Source organism: Microtus oregoni, unplaced genomic scaffold (genome assembly GCF_018167655.1).
Source record: "Microtus oregoni isolate MIOR12 unplaced genomic scaffold, Mior012 000056F_ref0000123, whole genome shotgun sequence".
Taxonomy (NCBI): Eukaryota; Metazoa; Chordata; class Mammalia; order Rodentia; family Cricetidae; genus Microtus; species Microtus oregoni.
The window spans coordinates 283710-292635 of record NW_024543832.1 but is presented as its reverse complement, the minus strand read 5'-3'; positions in this window follow the sequence as shown (position 1 = coordinate 292635).

Here is an 8926-nt window from a genome sequence, read left to right as displayed (position 1 = left end):
TTTCTGATGTCATTGCTCTTAACAGCTGAGCAATACTCCACTGTGTAAATGTACCATATTTTATCTATCTATTCTTGGGTTGAGGGGAATTGTGGCTGTTTCCATGTTCTGGCTATTAGAAATAAAGCTGCTATAAAATAGTTGAGCAAGTGTCCTTATGTATGACTGAGCATCCTTTGAGTACATGCCCAAGATTAGTATAACTGAGTCTTAAGGTAGATTGATTCCCAATATTTTGAGAAACTGCCATATTGATTTCCAAAGTGGCGGTATAACGTTGTACTCCCACTAGCAATGGAGGAGTGTTCCCCTTACTTCACATCCTCTCCAGTGTAAGCTGTCATTTGTGTTTTCAATCTTTGCCATTTTGACAGATATAAGATAGAATCTCAATATAGTTTTGATTTGTATTTCCCTGATGGCTGAAGATGTTGAACATTGAAGTGTTTCTCTGCCATTTGAGAATCTTCTGTTGAGAATTCTCTGTTTAGTTCTATAACACATTTTAATTGGATTATTTGGTTTTTTGATATGTAGTTTCTTTTCTCTCTTTTTTCTCTTTTTTATTTTTTTATTTATTTTTATATTATTTAATTAAAAATTTCCACCTCCTCCCATTTTCCTCCCTCTCCCCTATCCCCCTTCCCCTCCCTCTCCAGTCCAAAGAGCAGTCAGAGTTCCCTGCCCTGTGGGAAGTCCAAGGTCCTCCCCCTCCATCCAGTACTAGGAAGGTGAGCGATGTGTAGTTTCTTTAGTTCTTTTTTTTTAAATATTTATTTATTTATTATGTACACAGTGTTCAGCCTCCATGTATGCCTGCAGGCCCAGAAGAGGGCGCCAGATCTCATTACAGATGGTTGTGAGCCACCATGTGGGTTGCTGGGAATTGAACTCAGGACCTCTGGAAGAGCAGTCAGTGTTCTTAACCTCTGAGCCATCTCTCTAGCCCCTCTTTAGTTCTTTATATATTTTAGAAAGAAGCCTTCTGTTGAAAGTGGGGTTGGTGAACATCTTTTCCCATTCTGTAAACTACCGTTTTATCCTATTGATAGTGTTCTTTGGCTTACAGAAGCTTTTCAGTTTCATGAGGTCCTATTATTAATTGTCTATCTCAGTGTCTGTGCTATACTGGTATTCTATTTAGGAAATTGTCTACCATGCCAATGTGTTCAAGGCTATTCCCCACTTTCTCTTCTATCAGGTTCAGTGTAACTGGATTTATATTGAGTTTTTTGATTCATTTGGACTTAAGTTTTGTCTAGGGTGATAGATATGGATTTATTTACATTCTTCTACATGCCAGCACTCAATTATGCCAGCACCATTTGTTGAATATGCTTTCTTTTCTCTGTTGTATAGTTTTGGCTTCTTTGTCAATAATCAGTTGCCCATAGGTATATGGATTTATGTCTGGGTTTTCAATTCATTTCCATTCATTAATGTGTATGTTTTTATGCCAATACCATGCTGTTTCTATTAGTATAATCTGTAGTAGAGCTTGAAATGAAGGATGGTTCTTTTATTGTACAGGATTGTTTTAGCTCTTCTGGCTTTTTTGTTTTTGTTTTTTCATATGAAGTTGAGTATTGTTTTTTCAATGTCTATAAAGAATTGTGTTGGATTTTGATGGGGATATTATGAATCTGTAGATTGCTTTTGGTAAGATGGACATTTTTACTATGTGAATCTACCAATCCATGAGCATAGGGGATCTTTCCATCTTCTGATATTTTCTCTAATTTCTTTCTTCAAAGGCTTGAAGTTCTTGTCATACAGATCTTTCACTTGCTTTGTTAGAATTACCCCCAGGATAGTTTATATTGTTTGTGGCTATTGTGAAGGGTGTTTGTTTCCTTGATTTCTTTCTCAGCCCTTGTATCACTTGTATATAAGAGAGTTACTAATTTTTTTTAGAAAATTTTTATACAGCTACTTCACTAAAGGTGTATTAGATGCAGGAGTTCCCTGATAGAATTTTGGGGGTCACTTATGTATACTATCATGTCATCTGAAAATAGTGATACTTTGACTTCTTCTTTTCCAATTTGTATTACCTTGATCTCCTTTTGTTGTCTTATTGCTCTAGCTAGAACTTTGGGTATTATAGTGACTAGATATGGGGAGAGTGGACAGACTTATCTTGTTCCTGATTTTAGTGAAATTGCTTTGAGTTTCTCTCCATTTAATTTGATGTTGGTTGTTAAGCTGCTGTATATTACTTTTATTATATTTAGGTATGTTCCTTATATCCCTGATCTCTCCAGGACTTATATCATAAAGGGGTATTGGATTTTATCAAAGGTTCTTTTGGCATCTAATGAGATGATCATGTGGGGGTTTTTTCTTTCAGTTTGTTTATATGGTAGATTACATTGTTAGATTTTCTTATATTGAACCATTCCTACATCTCTAGGATGAAGCCTACTTGATCATGGTGGATGATATTTTTAATGTGTTCTTGATTTTGGTTTTCCAGTATTGAGTATTTTTGCACCATGTTCATGAGGGAAATTGGTCTGTAATTCTCTTTCTTGCTGAGTCTTTGCGTGGATCTTTAATCCAGGTCATCGTGGATTAAAGTTGGAGTTCAACAACAGCCCAAACTACAGAGTGAGAGAAGAGGAGAGGAAACTTTGGTCAGGATATAAAATAAATTAATTTTTTAAAAGATAACAGAGGGTTATTCAATTTTTTTTGTATGTGTTAAGACTTGCTTTGTGTCCAAGTTATGTGGTCAGTTTTGGAGAAGGTTTCATGAGGTACTGAGATGAAGGTATATTCTTTTGTGTTAGGATAAAACTTTCTGTAGATAGGTTAGTTCAATTTGAGCCATAATATCTTTTAGTTCTTATATTTCTTGTTTAGTTTCCATCTGGATAACCTGTCCATTAGTGAGAGTAGAGTGGTGAAGTCTCCCACTATTAATGTGTGGAGTTTGATATGTGATTTAAGCTTCAGCAATGTTACTTCTACAAATGTAGGTGCCCTGGTATTTGAGACATAGATGTTCTGAATTGAGACATCATCTTGGTAGATTTGCTCTTTGATTAATATGAAATATTCTTCTCCATCTCTTTTAATTAATTTTGGTTTGAAGCTTATTTTGTTAAATATTAGGATAGCTATACCAGCTTGCTTCTTAGGTCCATTTGATTGGAAAATCTTTTTCCAACCCTTTACTCTGATGTAATATGTCTGTCTTTGATTTGAAGTATGTTTCTTTTATGCAGCAGAAGGATGAATTCTGTCTTGTGCCAATTCTTTTCTCCTGTGTCTTTATATTGGTGAATTGAGTCCTTTGGTACTGAGAGATATTAATGACCAGTGATTGTTAATTCTTGTTATTTTTGTTGGTGTTGTTTTGTTGGTGGTGTTGGTGGTGCTAGTAATGGTGGTGGTGGTTGTATGTGTGTGTGTGTGTGTGTGTGTGTGCGTGTGTGTGTGTGTGTTGTTTCTTTGGGTTTTGCTGGTGTGGGATTATCTGTTGCTTGTGTTTTCATGGATGTATCTAACTTCCTTGGGTTGGAGTTTTCCATTTAGTACCTTCTGTGGAGCTGGATTTGTGAATAGATACTGATTAAGTTTTGATTCTTCATGAAATATCTTGTTTTCTCCATCTATAGTAATTGACAGTTTTGCTGAATATAGTAGTCTGGAATGACATCTATGATATCTTAGAGTCTGTAAGATCTGTTACAGACTTTTATGGCTTTTAGAGTCTCCTTTGAGAAGAGATCTTGACTCATTTCTTACATCAACAGATGATGACATAAGATGATGGGAAGGATCACAATTTCAGCCAGATTCTCCCACCATCAACACCCTTAACCTATCCTCTGCCATGGGAGGAACAGGAACAAGGGTCCTTTATGGAACAATACCTTCCTATGACCATTCTTGCTATTCCTCTCACTGGCTCCTTTGGCACCCGTACACACAGATCACATCTCAATGTACTGTGGTCTCACATTCCACATGTTGGCCTTGGCATCAACTTCATGTTTCCTGCTCAAACCATTAAAAGTGGGGTACCTATATGTGCTTTAACCATGGCCCTCAGAGATACTCTTGTCCTAGATCTTGAAGTTATGGACCTGAGACCTACTGTAGATGTGATTGACTAAAGGACCTTGAGGTGAGGGTTCCAAGTGGCCATGAGTGTGATCACAAGAGTCTTCATGGCAGACTGTAGGAGACATGGTACCACATGATGTGATATCAAAGCCAGAGGCTGTGTTGTTGGTTATGAGGATGGACCAAGAAGACACAGATCATGGAATATAGTACCAGAGGTGAATGGGGACCTACAACTCTCTCTCTCTCTCTCTCTCTCTCTCTCTCTCTCTCTCTCTCTCTCTCCCTGTCTCTCTCTCCCTTCCTGACTCCCTCCTCCCTATTGTCCTATCCCAGCCTTCTAGGTATTCAGGCTCCTGTTAATGCCCACAGTACTCCTCTTTCTCTTCTCTGTCCCTCTTCATCATCTCAGTAGATTCCACTTGCTTTCTTCAGTCTATACAGATAGCTGCAAACCTGTGTCCTCCAAGGCCACCAGCTTCCTATGAATGTCATGATGGCAGGTCATTATTGGAACTCAGGGCATTGAATCTGCCTCTATCCTGGATCCTTTTATGCACTTTTGACACAAGTTAAAGTCATCTGAGAAAAGAGGACCTCAATTTAAAAAAAAATGTCTCCATAAGATCAGGCTATAATTCCTATAAGGAATTTTCTTAATTAGTGACTGATGTGAAAGGACCCAGTCTACTGTGAAAGGTGCTAGCCTTGGGCTGGTAGTAATGGGTTCTAGAAGAAAGCAGGCTGAACAAGCCATGAGAGGCAAGTCAGTACTCAGCATCCTCCATGGCCTCTGCATCAGCTCCTGCCTCCATGTTCCTGCCCTGCTTGAACTCCTGTCCTGGCTCCCTTCATTAATGGGATACAAAGTGGAAGTATAAGCCTAATAAACCCTTCCTTTCCCAATTTGCTTTTGGTCACAGTGTTTCATCACAGCAATAGGAACCCCAACTAAGACATAACCCAACCCCAGATTTCCCTCTACCTGCTCTTGGGGTACACATAGCACATATAGCCCTAATTATTCCCAAGCATCCATAATCCCATGGTGAGCATTATGCTATCCCCAGTTCTATGAAACCAACTGACTGCCCTAAGTTCAGCAGAGCTCTTGTCCCACTCTTCCTGTGAGCATTCTATTCTGATCCCAGATTTCAACAAGTATTTAACATATACTCTTGACAGGGAGATCTGTGATGCTCCTAAAATGTTTATGGGTTAAAATCACAAGTACACCTTCCCCCATTCCGACCATAGACATGCCAAATCTCTTCTACTTGATTCTATGAGGATATTCTTCTCTGTGATCCGGCAGCAACAATCAGCTACCAAGCCATCCAACAAGACTCCAGAAACTTCCACCCAAGACCTTGCTCTCCCTAGAGCATTGGCCATTCTCTCACAGGCTGCCATGGAGGACACCAGCCTCCTGATCTATACATGCCCCATGGGTCAACATGGTCCTTTCAAAGTACGCATCTGTTAAGGCGACTCACTACATAAACAGCAATTAAATCCTTCAGCCCAGTGGCCTAGGGACCTGAGTAACTTTTAAATTACAGGTCCTGCTTACCTCATAAGGCCCCCACACTTTAAGAATCAGCACCCACACCACCTCCCTTTACAATGTGTCAGCGACCTCTTTATCCCTGGGCATTACCTCTGACACTGCTCCTTCTGTCATTTGTCTATCTGCTTCCTACTTTGGCTCCATGACCCAGAGGGTAAAGGGTACACATCCAAACTCAGGAAAACCAGAGAGATGGATAAATGAATAAATGACACAATGAATAAGCAAACTAGTGACATTAAGGGAAGGATGCACTGGCTTCAGAGCTGCCCTGAAACTACCCCGTTCAACCTTCTAGAGTAAGCCATTAAAATAATAGCAGTCACCACTCCCACTGTCCCCAAGCCATGGTGCAATGGTTCCCAGTTTCCTTTCTGATTTTGTGCCTCAACAGAGCCAATAGGTCCCAGATGGAATGTGGGTTGCCAAAACCCAAAGCCCAAGTCCCATGACCTCTCCTGAGAGTCTATGTTGTTTGGTTCCTTACAACTTTTCTCAAGCTAGGAGACCTAATGAAAAGCATACAGTGATGCTCATGGTTCTGGTCCAACATAAAGAGCCAATGTTCAAGGAGCACAGACCTAGCCCTGTCATGGGAGCTCATACACTTGTACCCAGGACATGCCTCCCATTCTCCTCATGCCTCCCCTTCCTTGTTTCAGGAGTTTCAGTTTAGACTACATTGCAGAAATCTATCCACTGAAGCCATGTGATAGGCTTGTGGTCCCTTGGTCCCCTTCAGACCAGTGGGTTGACACCATTCCCACCACCAAAGCCACAAGCAATAAATCATTCCTATCGCCAAACTTCAAAGCTCACTCCTACCAACAGCCTCCTCGCAGGCAGCTTCTCATTAGAAACATCTGTTTCCAGCTGTGATAACAAACAGAACATACTCCTACCCACACTGAAAACAAAGCCTCCTCCTGCCACCTGCCTGGGACCCAGCAGACCCCTCTCTCAGTTTGCAGACTAGTGTCTAAATGGCAAACAGACTGAGAAAGAAATTAGGAAAATAATACCTTCCAAATTTGCCTCAAAAGTATCTTAAGATAACTCTAACCAAGTAAGTAAAAGTTTTACATGATAAAAACTTTAAGACATTGAAGAAGGAAATTGAAGAAGATAACAGAAGATGGAAAGATCTTTATATTAGATCAGTAGGATTAATACAGTAAAATAATCATCCTACCAAAAACAATCTACAAATTCCATTCACTCCCCATCAAAATTCCAAGATAATTCTTTACACCAATTAAAATTGAAAGGATAGCTAAAACAATAATGAAAACAAATGAATAGTTCAAGGTGCAATAATCCCCAACTTCAAATTGCGCTACAGAGTTAGAGTAATGAAAACTACATGACACTGGCATTAAAAACAGACGCAATGATCAATGGAATCAAACCAAAAACCCAGACATAACTCCACACACCAAGAACACCTGACTTTTGATAAATAGGCCAGAAATGCACACTGGGAAAAAGAACGGCATCTTCAATAACTGGTTGAAGATCCATCTTCAACTGGATGTGTGCATATACAATAATCCAAATAGGACCATATTTATCTCCCCACACAAAACAAAACTTGGAAAGGATCAAATACCTCAACATAAAACCAGATACACTGAACCTGATAGAAGAGAAAATGGGGAACAGCCTTGAACTCATTGGCACTGAAAAATACTTTCTGAACAGAATACCATTAGCACAGGCACTAAGATCAATAAATGGGACCTCATGAAACTAAATATTTTGTATGACAAAGGACAACATCGTGTGGACAAAGTGACAGCCTGCAGAATAGGAAAAGAGTTTTACCAACTACATACCTGATAAAGGGATGATACATAAAATATGCAAAGTACTGAAAACACTAGATATCAAGAAAACAAGTGACCCCATTAAAAACTAGGCTACAGATCTAAACAAAATATTCTCAAAGCAGGAAACTCAGATGGCTGAGAAACCCGTAACAAAATGTTCAGCATTCTTGACCATCAGGGAAATGCACATCAAACTACTTTGAAATTTCATCTGATATCTGTCAGAATGGCTAATATCAATAAAACAAATGACAGTTCATGCTGGCAAGGCTGTGGAGTAAGGGGTACAGTTATCCATTGGAGATAAAAATGCAAACTTATACAACCACTGTGGAAATCAGTGCAGTAGTTCCTCAGGAAGATGGGACTCAATCTACCTCAAAATTCAGCTACTCTTGGGCGAAAGATGCTTCATCCTGCAACAGAGACACTTACTCAATAATGTTTATTGTTGTTCTATTAATAATCACCAGAAACTGGAAACAACCTAGATGTTATTCAACAGAAGTATGGATGAAGAAAATGTGTTAAAATTTTCTTTAAAGAAATTTTTCTTTCTTTTAGTCATTAAAATGAACAAAATAATAAAACTGTCAGGTAAATGGATGGAACTAGAGAAAATCATCCTGAGTGGATATAACCCAGACCCAGAAAGACAAATGGTATGTGTTTACTTGCATGTGGATATTAGATATTAAGTCCATGATAACCAAGCTACAATCTGTAGAACCATAGAGGTTAGAGTAAGGGACTGTGGGGACAGATCTTGTTATGAAAGAGAAATAGAATGAATCATTATGGATGGATGGGGAGGTGGAATGGAAAGATCAAGTGAGGAGGGGAAAGGGAAGGGGCACTAAGGGGAGAATAAGGGGAAAGAGAGCAAAAATTAAAGTCCATTTGAGGGGTAGTATGGAAACTTAATACAGTTGTAGAAGTTTCCTAAAATATATACATATATGAAGGCAGATATAAATAAAATTTCCCAATAATGGAGGAGACAGAGTCCCAGTTGGCAATCTTTTGTCTCCAAATGAAGCCTTCGGTACTGGTATTAGGTTACATCTAATTGGGTTGTTGGCTAAAAGCCCCCCTCCCAAAAAAAAAAAAACAGGCTGTTGCCAAGACTATAGTTTGCTCTCTGCAAACTGACAGCAAGGCTCCATTGCTGAACACAATACCTATAGACACAACACATCGTGTAAAATGGAGAAGTTGAGCCGGTGCCTACATAGAGCCTTCACCCCTACATCCTAGCATTTTTGGTACAGGAAGGTACTCACACACTACCATAAGAGAAACATAAACACCAACCCTGCTTCAAATCTTTAATCTATAATTAGGTCCAGCCTACAAGATATGCTAAGGCAATGGTGACACCAAGTTTGTGAAGCAATCAGTGTCTGATTTGACTTTAGGCCCACTCCACTGTATGAAACCCATACACAACACT